Raw genomic sequence first — 19025 nt, forward strand, 5'->3', positions numbered from 1 at the left:
AATCCTTTCACTCCACTCCACTCCATACCATTCCACTCCAATTCATTCCATGCCATTCCAATCCATTCCAATAAATGCCATTTCATTGCAGTCCATTCCATTCCATATCACTTCATTGCAGTCCATAACTCTCCACTCCATTCCATTCCACTGCACTCTACTCTATTCCATTGCAATCGGTTCCACTCCACTTCACTCCATTCCATTGCATTGAATTCCACTCCATTCCACTCCATATCACTTCATTGCAGTCCATTCCTCTCCACTCCATTCCATTCCACTGCACTCTACTCCATTCCATTGCAATCCGTTCCACTCCACTTCACTCCATTCCATTCCATTGAATTCCACTCCATTCCACTCCATTCTACTGCATTCCCATTGACTTCAATCCACTCCACTCCATTTCATTCCGTTCCACTGCACTCCACTCCATTGCATTACATTCCTTTCCACTCCATTAGACTCTATTGCATTCTATTCCATTCCCTTCCACTCCATTCTACTCCATTCCTTCCTCTCCATTCCACTCCATTCCACTCATTTCCAGTCAACTCCACTTCCCTCCACTCCATTCCATTCAATTCCACTGAACTCCACTCCATTCCATTCCAAATCCATTCCACTCCACTACATACCATTCCACTCCACTCCACTCCACACCACTCCGTTCCATTTAATTCCACTCCATTCCGTTCCTCTCCATTCCACTCCACTCCACTCCAGTTCACACCACTGCACTCCACACCAATTCACTCCATTCCAATCCATTCCATTCCACTACACTCTATTCCAATCCATTCCACTCCATTCCACTCCACTCAACTCCATTCCATTCAAATCCATTCCATTCCACTCCGTTCCACACCACTCCTCCCCATTCTACTCCTCTCCACTCCACTCCATGACATTCCATTCCATTCCATTTCCATCAATTTTTTGCTAATCCACTAAATTCCATTCGATTCCACTCCACTGCATTCCATTCCATTCCATTGCAATCCTTTTCACTCCACTCAACTCCATTCTACGCCACTCCACTCCGTTTCATTCCGTTCCATTCCATTCCACTACACTCCATTCCAATTATACTCCACTGCACTCCAATCTATTCCATTCCACTCCATTCCACTATACTCCATTCCATTCATCTCCACTGCACTCCAATACATTCCATTTCATTCCACTCCACTCCACTCCATTCTACTCCACTCCACTCCACTCCATTCAACTCCACTCCATTCCGTTCCATTCCATTCAACTGTATTTCATTCCACTTCAATCCATTCCACTCCACTCCAGTCCATTCTATTCCATTCCACTGCACTTCTGTCAACTCCACTCCACTCCATTCAACTCCATTCTATACCATTCCATTCTATTCCACTACACCCCATTCCATTCCATTTCGATCCACTACACAGCACTCCACTCCACTGCACTTCGTTTCACTCCCCTCCATTCCATTTCACTCCATTCCTTTCCATTCCACTCCAATCCATTCCATTCCATTCCACTCCACTCCACTCCTTTCTGCTCCACTCCTCTCCACTTCACTCCAGCCCACTGTATTCCATTCCACTCTACCCCATTCCATTCTACTCCATTCCACTTCATTCCACAAAACTCCATTCCATTACTTTCTACTCCATTCCACTCCATTTCAGTCCACTCCACTCCACTCCATTCCATGCCATTCCACTGCATTCCACTTCTTTCCATTACACTCCATTCCATTCCACTCAATTCCATTCCATTCCACTCCACTCCACTCCATACCATTCCATTCCACTCCACTCCATTCCACTCGACCTCACTGTGCTGCACGCTACTCCATTCCATTTCACTCTACTGCATTCCATTACATTCCTTTCCAATCCATTGCTCACTATTCCATTCCACTCCATTCCACTCCACTCTAGTCCACTCCACCCCAATCTAGTCCATTCCATTCCATTCCATTCTACTACACTCCACTCTATTCCATTCCATTGCACTCCATTCCACTTCCCTCCTTTCCATTCCACTACATTCCATTCCATTCCATTCCCCTGCATTCCATTCCATTCCACTCCAGTCTACCCCATTCCATTCCACTCCACTCCATTCCACTGCAATTCACTCCAATCCACTCCATTCCATTCAACTCCAGTCTACTCCATTCCATTCCACTCCACTCCATTCCACTGCAATTCACTCCACTCCACTCCATTCCATTCCATTCCACTCTACTCCATTCCATTCCATTCGATTCCATTCCATTCCATTCCGTTCCCCTCCAATCAATTCCACTCCATTCAACTGCTTTCCACTCCATTCCTTTCCACTACACTCCAGTCCACTTCATTCCATTCCACTCCACTCCACTCCATTCCCTTCAATTCCACTCTATTACATTCCACTCCACTTCACTCCATTGCACTCCACTTCACTCCACTGTACCCCATTCCATTCCACTCTACTCTGTTCCATTCCATTCCAGTCCCTTCCATTCCACTCCATTCCACTCCAAGCCTTGCCAATCCATTCCACTTCATTTCACTCCTCTCCACAGCATTCCCTTCTATTCAATGCCATTTCACTCCATTCTGGTCCACTCCATTCCATTCCACTCCACTCCACTCCATTCCATTCTATTCCAATCCACTCCACTGCACTCTACTTAATTCCATTCCATTCCACTGCCCTCCACTCCGCTCCATTCCATTCCAATCCATTCCACTCCACTCGATTCCATTCCACTCCAGTCTACTCAACTCCACTCCATTCCACTCTATTCCATTCCACTCAATTCCTCTCCACTTCATTCAACTCCTCTCTACTCCATTCCATTCCACTCCTTTGCATTTTATTCCACTCCACTGCTCTCCATTTCTCTCCTCTCCATACCAATACACTCTGCTCCTTTCCATTACATTCCATTCCACTCCTCTCCACTCCATTGCAATTCATTCCTGTCCCCTTCATTCCATTTCACTCCATTCAATTTCACTCCACTATACTGCACTCCAATCCATTCCATTCTATTACATTGAATTCATTCTATTTAACTCCTTTCCACTCCATTCCATTTGACTCTATTCGACTCCATTCCACTGTATTCCTGTCCAATCCACTGCACTCCATTCTATTCCTTTCCATTCTACTGTGCTCCACTCAATTAAATTCCAATCCACTCCAGTTTACTCCATTCCATGCCACTCCGTTCTACTCCAATCCACTCCACTCCATTCCAATTATTTCCACCCCAGTACACTCCACCCCATTCCAATCTACTCCACTCCATTGCACTCCACTCCATTCCATTCTACACCCAAACACTCCACTGCACTCTACCCCATTCCATTCCACTCCATTCGTCTCCAGTCCATTCATTCCATTACACTCCAATCCACTCCAGTCCATACCATTCCACTCCTCTCAACTCCATTCCATTCCACTCCACTCCATCCCTTTCCATTCCATTCCATTCTTTTCCACTGCTTTCCATTAAATTTCAGTCTACTCCATTCCACTCCACTCTATTCAACTCCATTCCATTCCACACCATTCGACTCCATTGCATTCCACTCCACTCCATTTCAGTCCATGCCTCTGCAATCCACTCCACTCCACTCCATTCCACTCCACTCAACTCCATTTCATTCCACTCCACTCCTTCCATTCCTCTGCATTCCATTCCATTCCATTCCATTCTATTTCATTCTACTGCATTCCATTCCACTCCACTGCATTCCAGGCCACTTCTCTCCATTCCACTCCACTCCACTGAACTGCATTGCAGTCCACTCCACTCCATTCCATTCCACTCCACTCCATTCCACTCCACTCCATTCCATTCCATTCCTTTACACTGCAATCCACTCTATCCACTTCACTCTACTCCATTCCGATCCATTCCATTTCTCTCCATTCCACTCCCCTCCATTCTCTTAAATTCTACTCCAGTCCCCTGCACTTCATTCCATTGCACTGCATTACTCTCCACTCCATTCCATTAAACTCCATTCCTTTCCATTCATTACACTCCATTCCACTCCACTGCATTTCATTCCACTCCACTCCACTGCATTCCTTTCTATTGCAGTTCACTCCAGTCGACCTCATTCCACTCCATTCCACTCCACTCTACTATATTCCATTCCATTCCTTTCTACTCCATTCCACTCTACTACATTACATTTCATTCCACTCCATTAAACTGCATTCCATTCCACTCCACTCCACTCCACTGCATTCCATTTCTTTCCATTTCACTCCACTCCATTCCATTCCAATCCATTCCACTCTCCTCCAATCCACTCCACGTCACTCCACTCCACTCCTTTCCGTTCATTTCCACTCCATTGCATTCTCCTCCATTCCACTCCACTCCACTCCATTCCACTTCACTCCATTCCTTTCCTTTCCACTCCACTCAACTCCACTCCACTCCATCCCATTCCATTCTATTCCATTTCATTCCAATCCACTGTATTCCACTCCAATCCATTCCACTCCTTATCTCTCGACTCCATTCCATTCCATTCCACTCCACTCCATTCCATTCCGTTCCAGTCCACTCCACTCATTTCCCCTCCACTCCACTCCACTCCACTCGGCCCCACTCCATTCCATTACACTCTACTCCCTTCCATTCCATTCCATTTCATTCCACTGCATGCCACTCCACTCCATTTCCCTCCATTCCACTCCAATGCAGTCCACTCCACTCCATTCCATTCTACTCCTTTCCATTCCACCCCACTCCATTCCACTCCAATCCTCTCCATTCCATGCCATTCCATTTCATTTCAAACAATTCCATTTCATTCCATTCCATTCCATTCCACTCGATTCCACTTCACTCCATTGCATTGAAGTCCTCTCCACTCCACTCAACTCCATTCCCTTCTATTCCACTGCACTCAACTCAATTCAATTCAAATCCATTTCACTCCACTACATTCCTTTCCACTCCACTCCACTCAATTCCAATACATTCCACTCCATTCCAGTCCACTCCACTCCATTCCATTCCATTCCATTCCACTTCCTTTCCAATCGACTCCACTCCATTTCACTCCAAACCACTCCATTCCATACCATTTCACTCCATTCCAATCCTTTCCATTTCATTCAACTCCATTCCATTCCATTCCACTCCTTCCAGTCCATTCCACTCCACTCCACTCCATTCCATTCCATTCCATTCCATTCTAATAAAGTCCATATAAGTCCATTACACTCCATTCCACTCCACTCAACTCCATTCAACTGCATTCCCCTCCATTCCACTCCATACCTTTCCATTCCATTACACCCCACTCCATTCCATTCTATTACACTCCACTCCTCTCTACGACATTGTATTCTAGTACATTTTACTCTACTCCACTGCATTCCTCTCCACTCTACTACAAGCCACTCCCCTCCATTCCATTCCACCCTTTCCATTCTTCTCCATTCTATTCCACTGCACTCCATTCCACTCCAATTCATTCCATTCCAATCTAGTTCATTAAAATCCACTCCACTCCATTCCACTTGGCTCCATTCCACTCCCTTCCCCTCGACTTCACTACATTCCATTCCATTCCATTCTACTCCATTCCACTCTACTACATTACACTTCATTCCACTCCACTGCACTGCATTCCATTCGACTCCACTCCACTTCTCTGCATTCCATTCCATTCCAATCCACTCCACTCTCCTCCAATCCATTCCATGTCTCTCCACTAGACTCCATTCCATTTTTTCCCACTCCAGTGCATTCTCCTCCATTCCACTCCACTCCATTCCATTCCATTCAACTCCACTCAACTCCAATCCACTCCATCCCATTCCATTCTATTCTATTTAATTCCACTCCACTGTATTCCACTCCATTCCATTCCACTCCTCACCATTCGACTCCATCCATATCATTCCACTCCACTCCACTCCATTCCATTCCACTCCACTCCACTCGTTTCCACTCCACTCCACTACACTCCATTCCACTCCATTCCATTACAATCTACTCCCTTCCATTCCATTCCATTTCATTCCACTGCATGTAACTCCACTCCATTCCCCTCCACTCCACTCCAATGCAATCCACTCCACTCCACTCCATTCCATTCCATTCCATTCTACTCATTTCCATTCCACAACACTCCATTCCACTCCAATGCTCTCCATTCCATGTCATTCCATTTCATTCCCAACCTTTCCATTTCATTCCATTCCTTTCCATTCTACTCAACTCCACTCCATTTCAGTGCAGTCAAGTACTCTCCACTCCTATCAACTCCATTCCATTCCATTCCACTGCACTGAACTCCATTCCATTCCAATCCATTCCACTCCACTACATTCCATTCTACTCCACTCCACTCAATTCCAATACATTCGACTCCATTCCACTCCACTCCCCTACAACCCATTCCATTCCATTCCACTTCCTTTCCAATCCACTCCACTCCATTCCACGCCACACCACTCCATTCCATGCCATTTCATTCCATTCCAATCCTTTCCATTTCATTCTAATCCATTCCATTACCTTCCACTCCTTCCAGTCCATTCCACTCCACTCCACTCCATTCCATTCCATTCCATTCCAATAAAGTTCATATAAGTCCATTAAACCCCATTCCACCCCACTCCACTCCATTCAACTCCATTCCCCTCCATTCCACTCCATTCCGTTCCATTCCATTACACCCCAGTCCATTCCATTCTATTACACTTCACTCCTCTCTACTCCATTCCATTCCATTCCATTTCACTCTACTCCATTGCATTCCTCTCCAATCCACTCCATGCCACTACACTCCATTCCACTTCCCCCTATTCCATTCCTCTCCATTCCACTCCAGTGCACTACATTCCACTCCAATTCATTCCATTCCAATCCAGTTCATTAAAATCCACTCCGCTCCATTCCACTCGACTCCATTTCATTCCACTCCAATGCACTCCACTCCACTCCTTTCCATTCCACTCGATTTCACAGCAATCCATACCATTCCATTTCATTCCATTCCCCTCTACTCCGCAGCACTACACTGGACTCCACTCCATTCTATGCAATTTCCTTCCACTCCAATCCATTCCTTTCCATTCCACTGCATTCCATACCATTGCATTCCATTCTACATCAATCCACTAGATTCATCTCCATTTCATTCCACTCCATTCCACTCCACACCATTCCATTCCTTTGCAATGCATTCCAATACGCTCCATTCCGTTCCACTCCACTCCATTAAATTCCTTTCCATTCCATTCCATTCCACTCCATTTAATTCCATTCTTTTTTACTACAATCCTCTCCACTCCAATCCACTCCTCTCCATTCCATTCCATTGCACTCAACTCCATTCCTATCCAATCCACTCCATTTACATCCAATCCAACCCATACCATTGCATTCCATTACATTCCACTGCACTCCAATCCATTCCACTCAACTCCACCTCATTCCATTCCATTCCATTCCAATACATTCTATTCCACTCCACTCCATTCCAGTCAACTCCACTCCGTTACACTCCATTCCACTCCACTCCACTGCATTCTCTTCCTTTCCATTCCATTCCATTCTATTCCACTCCACTCCACTCCTCTCCATTCCATTCCAGTCTACTCCATTCCATTCCACTCCATTCCACTCCACATCTTTCCACTCCATTCCACTCAATTCCACTCCTTTCCACTGCATTCAAGTCCACCACACTCCAGTCTACTCCATTCCACGCCATTCCACTGGAATCCACTCCTTTTCCTTTCAATCCATTCCACTCCACTCCATTCCTTTCCCCTCCACTCCACTCTGTTCCAATCCATTCCACTCCATTACACTCCACTCCATTCCATTCCATTCCATTCCATTCCATTCCATTCCATTCCACTCATTTCCAATCCTCTCCAGTCAATTCCACTCCACTCCTCTCAATTCCATATCATTCCCTTCCATTCCAATCCATTCCATTTCGGTCCACTCCATTCCATTCCATTCCAATCCACTCCTTCCAGTCCATCCCGCTCCACTCCACTCCATTCCGTTCCATTACACTCCATTCCATTTCATTAAACTCCATTCCAGTCCATTATACTCCATTCCACTCCACTCAACTCAATTCCATTCCACTCCAATGCACTCTACTCCATTCCGTTTCATTCCACTCCATTTCGCTCCATTCCACTCCACGCTACTCCATTCCGTTCCATTCCATTCCACTCCATTCCATTTCATTCTCCTCTACTCCAATCCACTCAACTCCAATCCACTCCTCTCCATTTCATTCCATTTCAGTCAAGTCCATTCCTATCCACTTCACTCCATTCACCTCCAGTCCACACCATACCATTGCATTCCATTCCATTCCACTCCAATCCATTGCACTGCCTGCCATTCCATTCCTGTCCACTCCACCTCATTCCATTCCATTCCGTTGTACTACATTCCTTTCGACTCCATTCCATTCCAGTCCACTCCAATCAATTCCTCTCCAATATACTCCATTACATTCCATTAAATTACATTCCATTCCACTCCAATCCACTTCACTCCATTCCATTACACTAAACACCAGTCCATTACATTCCCCTCCACTGCACTCCACTAAACTCCACTCCTCTCCATTCCATTGTAGTCCACGCCGTTTCATTCCATTCCATTCAACTCCATTCCACTCCACTCCATTCCACTCCATTCCACCGCATTCAAGTCCACTCCACTCCATTCCACTAAATTCCTTGCCATTCCACTGCACTCCACTCAGTTACATTCTAATCAATTCCACTACACTACATTCCATTTCACTGCACTCCACTCCATTAAAGTCCATTCCCCTCCATTCCACTGCATTCCACTCCATTCCATTCCATTCCATTCCACTCATTTCCAATCCACTCCCGTCCATTCCATTCCATTCCACTCCTTTCCAATCCACTCCACTCCATTCCATTCCTCTCCAACGCACTCTACTCCACTCCATTCCATTCCACTCCGTTCCACTCCAATCCGTTCCATTCCATTGCATTCCATTCCACTCCACTCCACTCCACTCCTCTCCATTCCATGCGATTCCATTACACTTCCCTCCATTCCATTCCATTCCATTCCACTGCATTGCATTCCATTCCATTCCAATCCACTCTGCTTAATTTCACTCCATTCCTTTCCATTCCATTCCACTTCACGCTATTTCATTCCATTCCATTCTATTCCTCTATGATCCACACAATTCCACTCCACTCCAATCCATTCCACTCCATTCCACGCAATTCCTCTCCATTCCGTTCCACTCCACTCCACCCCATTCCATTCCATTCCTTTCCATTCCACTACGCTTCACTGCATTCCATTCCACTCCACTCCATTCCGTTCCATTTCATTCCATTCCATTCCACTCCATTAAATTCCGTTCAAATCCGTTCCTTTCCTTTCTTCTCTACTACAATCCACTCAACTCCATTCCACTCCCCTCCATTCCATTCCATTCCATTAAAATCCATTCCTATCCATTAAACTCCATTCAACTCCAATCCGCCCCATACCATTCCATTCCATTCCTTTCTGCTCCACTCCATTCCACTCCACTCAACTCCATTCCTGTCCACTCCACTCTATTCCAGTCCACTCCACTCTATTCCAATCCATTTCATTCCATTGCACTCCATTTCATTCCACTCCACTCCTTCCCTTTCGAATCCATTGCATTCCACTGCTCACTACTCTACTCCATTCCATTGCATTTCATTCCACTCCACTTAATCCCATTCCACTCCACTCCATTCCATTCCATTCCATTCCACTCCAGTCCACTCCATCCGATTACATTCTATTGCATTCCACTCCATTCCATTCTATTCCACTTCATTCCAGACCACTGCTCTCCATTCCATTCCACTCGACTCCGCTCCATTCCACTCCACGCCACACTTTCCATTCCACTCCATTAAATTCCATTCCATTCCACTCTATTCTATTCCACTCCACTTGACTCCATTTCATTCCACTCCACTCCACGCCATTCCACTCCACTCAACTCCACTCCACCCCATTCCAGTTCACTCTAATCCGTTCCATTCCATTCCATTCCAATCCACTCCATGCCACTCCACTTCACTCCAATCGATTCCACTCCATTCAACTCCATTCCATTCCACTCCACTATAAACCAATCCATTCCATTCCACTGCAATCCACTCCACTCCATTACACTTCACTCTACTCCACTCCACTCTACTCCACTTCATTCCAATCCATTCCACTCCATTCCACTCCACTCCATTCCATTTCATTCCATTACATTCCTCTCTAATCCACTACACTCCATTCCATTCCATTCCACAGCAACCCAGTCCATTCCATTTCAATCCAGTCCACTGCACTCAATTCCATTCCACTCCACACTACTCCATTACACTCCCATCCACTGCACTCCACTCCACTCCACTCCTCTCTATTCCATTCCAACTTACCCCTTTCCATTCCATTCAATTCCATTCCACTGCAAACCATTCCACTGCATTCCACTTCATTCAAGGCCACTTCACTCCACGACACTCCATTCAACTTCATTCCCCTCCATTGCATTACATTACACTCTATTCCAGTCCATTACAATCTATTCCACTCCCCTTTTCTCCATTCAACTCCATACCCTCCATTCCACTCCTTTCCATTCCATTCCCCAGCACTCCACTCCATTCCATTCCAATCCATTCCACCCCACTCCATTCCATTCCCCTCCATCCCATTCCATTCCTATCCATGCCACTCCCCTTTACTCCATTCCACTCCAATCCATTCCATTCCAATCCATTTCATTCCACCCCACTCCAACCAACACCACTCTACTCCATTCCATTCCACTCTTATGCAATGCACTGCACCCCATTCCACTGAACTCCCTTCCACTCCAATCCATTCCATTCCATTCCAATCCATTCTCTTCCACTCCACTCACTCTACTACACTCCACTACATTCCTTGCCATTGCGATCCACTCCACCACATTCCGTTCCATTCAAATGCATTACATTACATTACATGACACTCCACTCCACTCAATTTTACTCCATTCCATTCCATTCCATTCCACACCACCCCATTCCATTCCATTCCATTCCATTCCACTACGCTCCACTCCCTTCCAGTCCACTCAACTCAATTCTACTCCACTCCATTCCAATCCATTCCATTCTTTTCCATTCCACTCCATTCCATTCCATTCTTCTGTACTCCAATCCACTCAACTTTAATCCACTTCCCTCCATTCCATTCCATTCCACTCAACTCCATTCCTATCATCTCCACTCCATTGAACGGCAATCCACCCCAAACCATTCCATTTTACTCCACTCCATTCCACTCAACTCCACTCCGTTACCTTCCATTCCACTCCATTCCATTCCACTCCAGTCCACTCCATTCCAGTCCACTGCACTCCATTCCACTCCACTCCATTCCGCTCAACTCAATTCTATTCCATTCCTTTCCACTGCAATGCACTCCACTCCTCTCCACTCCATTCCACTACATTCCATTCCACTGCACGCATTTCTAATACATTCGAGTCCACTCCACTCCACTCCATTCCTTTCCACTCCATTCCTTTCTATTCCATTCCACTCCTTTCCCTTCAATTCCACTGCACTCCACTCTTTCCATTCCACTCCACTCCAGTCCAATCCATTCCACTCCATTCCACTCAACTTCACTGCACTCCACTCCATTCCATTCCTCTCTACTCCTTTCCATTCCATTCAATTCCACTCCATTTCACTCTACCAAATTCTATTCCATTCCACTCCATTCCACTCAACCCCAGTCCACTCCATTCCATTGCATTCCATTGCACTGCACTCCAGTCCGCTTCACCCAATATATTCCACTCCACTTCACTTCTTTCCATTACTTTCCATTCCATTCCAGTCCAATCCATTACCCTCCACTCCATTACACTCCACTGCAATCCATTCCAGTACAATCCATTACACTCCATTTCACTCAACTCCACTCCATTCCAGTTCAGTCCACTCCATTACAGTCCACTCCACTCCAATCCACTACATTCTGATCCACTGCACTCCATTCCGTTCCTTTCCATTCCACCGCACTCCTCTCTGTGCACTCCACTCCACTCCATTCCAATTCATTCCATTCCACTCCACTTCATTACATTCCTTCCCATTCCACTTCACTGCACTCCATCCACTACACTGCACTCCATTCCACTCCACTCCACAGCATTCCACTACGTTCCATTCCATTCCACTTCACTCCATTGCAGTCCACTCCACCCCATTTCATACCACTCCACTCCAATCAACTCCATTCCATTCCATTATATTCCATTCCATTCCATTTCATTGATTCCACTGCATTCCATTCCATTGCATTCTACTCCACTCCACTGAATTCCACCCCATTCCGTTCCATTCTATTCCACTCCACCCAATTCCATTCCATTCCACTCCACTCCACTCCCTTCCATTCCACTCCAAACCATTCCATTGCTTTCCATTCCACTCCATTTCACTCCAGTCCATTCCTTTCCATTACACTCCACTTCATTCCACTTCATTCCTCTGCCTTCCATTCCTTTCCATTCCATTCCATTCCATTCCATTCTGTTCCACTGCTTTCACTCCACTCCATTCCATTCCACTCCATTCTACTCCATTCAATGTCATTCAATTCAATTTTGCTCCTTTCCATTGCATTCCACTCCACTCCATTCCATTTTATTTCACTCCTTTTCAGTCAGTCCAATTCCACTCAATTTATTTCTTTTCCATTCAATTCCATTCAATTCCACTCGAATCCACTCCATTCCACTGCATTCCACTCTACTCCACTCCATTCCACCCAGTTCCCCACCATTCCACTCCATACCATTTCACTCCATTCCACTGCACTCCATTCCATTCACTTACACTGCACTCCACTCCACTCCATTCCATTCCACTCTATTCCACTCCAATCCATTCCACTCCACTCTACTCCATTACATGCCATTCCATTCCATTACACTCCTTTCCATTCCATTCCAATCCACTCCATTCCATTCCATTCCACTCCATTCCAGTGCATTCCACGACAATATACTCTATTGCATTCCATTCAATTCCATTCCATTCCACTCCATTCGACTCCACTCCACTCCATTCCATCCCATTCTACATTCTAATCCATTCCTTTCCGTCTCCATTCCACTGAATTCTACCCCATTCTATTCCATTCCAGCCCATTCCACTCCACCTCAATCCATTCCATTCCAATCAACTCCTTTCCATTCCACTCCACTAAACTCCATTCCACTCCACTCCACTCCATTCCATTCCACTCTACTAAACTCCATTCCACTCCACTCCACTCCATTCCATTCCATGCCATTCCTTTCCATTCCATTCCACTCCATTCTTGTCCATTCCACTCCATTCCAATGGAATTGAATGGAGTGGAGTTTAATAGAGTGGAATTGAGTGGAATGTAGAGGAATGGAGTGGAGTTGAACAGAATGAAGTGGAGTAGAGTGGAGTGTAATGGAATGGAATGGAGGACAGTGGAATGAAGTGGAACGGAATGTAGTGGCATGGAGGGGAATGTGGTGGAATGGAGTGGAGTGGCGTGTAATGGATTGGAATGGAGTGTAGTGGAATTTAATGGAATGGAAATGGAGTGAAATTGACTGGAGTGGAGTCGACTGGATTGGAGTGGAATGGAATCGAATGGAATGCAGTGCAATAGAAGGGAATGGTATGGAGTGGAATGAAACGGCATGGAATGCAGTGCATATTAATGGAGTGGAGTGGAGTGAAATGGAGTGTAGTGGACTGGAATGGATTGGAATGGAATGTAATGGAGTGGAATGGAATGGAATGGAAATGAATGGAATGGAGTGAAGTGAAAAGGAATAAATTGAAGTGGAGTGGAATGGAATGGTGTGGAGTGGAATGGACTAGAATGGAATGGCGTGGTGTGGAATGGAGTGGAATGGAATGGAGTGGAGTTGAACGTAGTTGAGTGAAGTGGAGTGGAATGGAGTGGAGTACATTGGCAAGGAATGGAATGGAATGTAGTGGAGTGGTTTGGAATGCAGTCATGTGCAGAGGAATGGAGTGGAATGGAATGGAATGGAATAGAATGGAATGGAATGGAGGGGTGTGGATTTGAATGGAAATGAGTAGAATGTAATGTAACTGAATGGAACAGAATTTAATGGAATGGATTGGAGTGGAATGGAGTAGTGTGGAATGGAATACAATGGCATAGAATGGAATGGAACGGAATGAAGAGGAGTGGAAGGGAGTGGAATGGAGTGGAACGGAATGCAGTGGAAGGTAGTGGAGTAGAATGTAGTGGAGTGGACTGGAGAGGAGTGAAGTTCAAAGGAATGGAGTAGAGTGGAGTGGAGTAGAGTGGAGTGGATTGGAGGGAAATGGAATGGAATGGAATGGGTTGGAATGGTACAGAGAGGAGCGATGTTGAATGGAGTGGAATGGAGTGGAATGGAGAGGAACAAAATGGAGTGGAATGGTGTGCAGTGTAGCGGAATGTGGTGGAATGGAGTGGAAAGGAATCGAGTGGAATGCAAGGGAATGGAGTGGAATGGACTGGAGTGCAGTGGAATGTATTGCAATGGCGTGGAGTTATATGGAATGGCATGGAATGGAGTGGAGTGGAGTGGAATGCAGTGTATTGGAGAGGAAACGAGTGGAATGGAATGGAATGGAATGGAATGGAATGGAATGGAATGGAATAGAGTGGAATGGAATGGAGAGGAGTGGATTTGAGTGGAATGAAATGGAGTGGAATGGTGTTGACTGTACTGGAATGGAGTGCAATTTACTGGAATGGAATGGAGTAGAGTGGAATTGAATGTAGCAAAATGGAGTGGAGTGAAAGGGAATGGAGGGGAGTAGAATGGAGTGGAGAGGATTGGAATGGGGTGGATTGGAAAGGAATGGAGTTGAATGAATTGGAGTGGAATGTAGTGGAGTGTACTGGAGTGGAGTGGGGTTGAAGGGAATGAAATAGAGTGGAATGGAGTAGAAAAGAATGGAGTGGAATGAAATGGAATGGGATGGAGTGGTACCGGGTGGAGTGAAGTGGAATGGAGTGGAATGGAATGCAGTGGAAGGGAATGGAGTGGAGTGGTACACAGTGGAGTAGAATGGAATGGAATGGAAAGGAACGGAATGGAGTAGGATGGATTGGAGTAGACTGGAGTGCAATGGAATGGAATGGAATGGAATGTAGTGGAATGGAGTGGAGTGGAGTGGAATGAAATGGAATGGAGTAGACTGGAAGTGAACGGACTAAAGTGGAATGGAGTGGAGTGGATTGGAGTGGAGTGGAGTGGAATGGAGCGGCGTGGACTGGAATGGAGTGGAGTGGAATAGACTGGAGTTTAACATAATGGAATGGTATGTAATGGAGTAGACTTGAGTGGAATGGAGTGCAGTGGAATGGTATGAAAGGGAGTGGAGTGGAGTTGAGTAGACTGGAATGGAGTGAAATGGATTGGAATGAAGTGGAAAGGAGTGGAGTGGAATGGAGTGGAACTGAGAGGAGTGGATTGGAGTGGAGTGCAGTGAAACAGTGCAGAGGAGTGGAATGGAATGGAGTGGTGTGGAGTGGAATGGAATGAAATGGAGTGGAATGGACTGGAAGGGAATGGAGAGGAATGTAATGCAGTGCAGTGTAATTGAGTGGATGGAATAGGGTGGAGTGGAGATTGGGGGAATGGGATGAAATGGAGTGGAAGGGAGAGGAGTGGAAAGGAGTAGATTGGAATGGAATGGAAAGGAGTGGAATGAAATGGAATGGAATGAACTGGAATGGAGTGGAGAAGAAGGAAATGGATTGGAGTCGAGTGGAATGTAGTGGAGGGGGTTGCAATTGCATGGAATGGAATGGAGTAGTTTGTAATGCAATGCAGTGGAATGGAGTATAGTGGAGTGCAGTGGAGAGCAATGGAATGTGGTAGAGTGGAGCGGATTGGAGTCAAATGAAATGGAATGTAATGGAGTGGAGTGGATTGAAAAGGAGTGGAATGGAGAGGAATGGAATGGGGTGGAAAGGATTGGAGAGGAGTGGAGTGGAGTGGAGTGGAGTGGAATGGACAGGAATGGAGTGGAATGGAAAGGAATGGACAGGAATGGAGTGGAATGGAAAGGAATGGAGCGGAGTGAAATGGAGAGGAATGGAATGGAGTGAGGTGGAGTGGAATGAAGTGGAATGGATTGGAATGAACTGGACTTGAGTGGAATGGAATGGAATGCAGTGGAGTTGAGTGGAATGCAGTGGAGTGGACAGGAGTGGCGTGGAGTATAATGGAATGGAATAGACTGGAGTGGAGTGGAGTGGAACAGAGTGGAATGGAGTGAAATGGAGTGGAATGGAGTGGAGTGGAATTTAGTGGAATGGAATGGAATGGAGTAGAGTGGACTGAATGGAATAGAGTGGAGGGGAGTGGAGTGGAATGGAATGGAGTGGAGTGGAGTGGAGCAGAGTGGACTGTAATGGAGTGGAGTGGAATGGAATCGAATGGAATGGAGTGGAGTAGAATGTATTGGAATTGGCCGGAGTGGAGTGGAGCTGGGTTGAAAGGAATGAAGTAGAGTGGAGTGGAGTAGAGTGTAGTGGAGTGGAATGAATTGGAAAGGAATGTAGTAGAGTGGAGTGGAGTAGAGTGTAATGGAGTGGAATGAAATGGAATAGAATGGAAAGGGGTGGTGTCTTAACGAGTGTAGTGGAGTGCACTGGAGAGGAATGAAATGGAGTGGAACCGATTGGAGTGGAGAGGTGCAGAGAGGAGTGGATTGGAATGCAATGGAATGGAATGGAGTGGAGTGAAAAGGAATGCAGTGGAGTGGAGTGGAATGGAATGGAATGAAATGGAATGTAGAGGAATGCAATGGAATGGAGTGGCACGGAGTTCAATGGAATGCAGTGGAGTGGAGTGGAGTGGAATTGAATGGAGTAGAGTGGAATGCAGTGGAATGGAATTGAGTGTAATGGTGTGGCATGTAACGTAATGGAATGGAATGGAGTGGAATGGAGTGGAATGAAATGGATTGGAATGAACGGGAATGCAGGGTAATGGAGTGAATTGAAGTGGAATGGAGTGGAACGGAGTGGAAAGGAGTAGAACGGGATGGAATGGAATGGAGTGGAATAGAATGGAGTGGGGTGGAGTGAAGTGGAGTGGAATGGAGTGAAATGGAGTGGAGTGGAATTTAGTGGGATGGAATGTAATGTAGTAGAGTGGAATTGAATGGAGTAGAGTGGATTAGAGTGGAGTGGAATGGAATGGAGTAGAGTGGAATGGAGCGGAATGGACTGGAATGGAGTTGAGTGGAATGGAATGGAATGGGGTTTAATGGAATGGAAAGGAGTAGAGTGGAGTGGAATGGAGTGCAGTGGAATGGAATGAAATGGAGAGGAGAGGAGATGAGTAGACTGGAATGGAGTGAAAAGGATTGGAACGGAGTGGAATGGAGTGGAGTGGAATGTAGTGGACTGGAGTTGCGTGGATTGGAGTGGAGTGCTGTGAAATGGAGTGTAGTGGAGTCGAATGGAATGGAGTGGTGTTGAGTGGAATGAAATGGAATGGAGTGGAATGGAAAGTAAAGTAACGGAGAGGAATGGAATTGAAAGTAGGTGAATTGAGTGGATGGAATGGAGTGGAATAGAATGAAGTGAAATACTGTAGATTGGAGTGGAGTCCACTGGAATGCAGTGGCATGGAATGGAATGGAGAGGAATGGAATGTAATGGAATGGAGTGGAAATGAGTGGAGTGGACTGGAATGTTATGGAGTAGAATGGAATAGAGTTTAATTGAATGGAATGTAACGGATTGGAATAGAGTTGTGTCGAATGGAGTGTAGTGGAATGGAAAGGAGTGGAGTGGAATGGAATGGAATGATGTGGAATGGAGTGGAATGTAGTAGACTAGAATGGAATGGTGTTGAATTGAATTGAATGGAACGGGGTGTGGTGTGGAATGGAATGGAGTGGAGTTAAATGGGGTTTTATGGATTGGAATGGTGTGTAGTGGAGTAGAGTGGAATGGAGTTGAAAGGACTGGAATGGAGTGGAATTGAATAGAATTGATTGGAATGGACTGCAATGGAGTACAATGGAATGTCGTGGAATGGAATGGAGTGGAGTGGAGTGGAATGGAGTGGAGTGGAGTGGAGAGGAATGGAGAGGATTGGATTAAAATGAAATGGAATGGAATGGAATGGAGTGGACTGCAGTGGAATGGAATGGAGTGGAGTGGAATGTAATGTAGTGGAGTGGAGTGGAGTGTAATAGAATGGAATGGAGTGGAGTGGACAGGAGTGGACTGGAATGGAGTGGAATGGAGTGGCAAGGAAAGGAGTATAATTGCATGTAAGGAATGGAATGGAGTGGAATGGAATGGAAAGGAATGGAATGGAATGGAGTGGAATGTAGTGGACTGGAACGGAAAGGAATGGAATGGAGTGGGGCAGATTTGAGTGGGGTGGAGTTGACTGGAGTGGACTGGAATGTAATAGAGTGGAGTGGAAATTAGTGGAGTGGACTGGAATGTAACAGAGTAGAATGGAAGAAAGTGAGATCATTTGGAAAGAAAGGAATGGAATGGAATGGAGTGGAGTTGTGTGCAATGGAATAGAGTGGAGCAGAATGTCATGGAGTGGAATGGATTGGTGTGGATTGGAATGAATTTGACAGAAGTGTAATGAAATGGAGTGGCATGGAATGGAATGGAGTGGAGTGGACTGGAGTGGAGTTGAGTAGAATGGAATGGAATGGAGTGGAATGCAATGGAGTGGAGTGGAATGGAATGGAGAGGAGTGGAAAGGGATGGTATGGAATGGAGTGGAGTGCAATGGAATGGAGTGGAGTTGAATGGAATGGAGTGGAGTGGAATGGAATGGAGTCGAGTGGAATGCAGTGGAATGGAATTGAGTGTAATGGTGAGGAGTGTAACGTAATGGAACGGAATGGAGTGGAATGGAGTGGAACAGAATGGATTGGAATTGAGG

Source organism: Pongo abelii, chromosome Y (genome assembly GCF_028885655.2).
Source record: "Pongo abelii isolate AG06213 chromosome Y, NHGRI_mPonAbe1-v2.0_pri, whole genome shotgun sequence".
NCBI lineage: Eukaryota > Metazoa > Chordata > Mammalia > Primates > Hominidae > Pongo > Pongo abelii.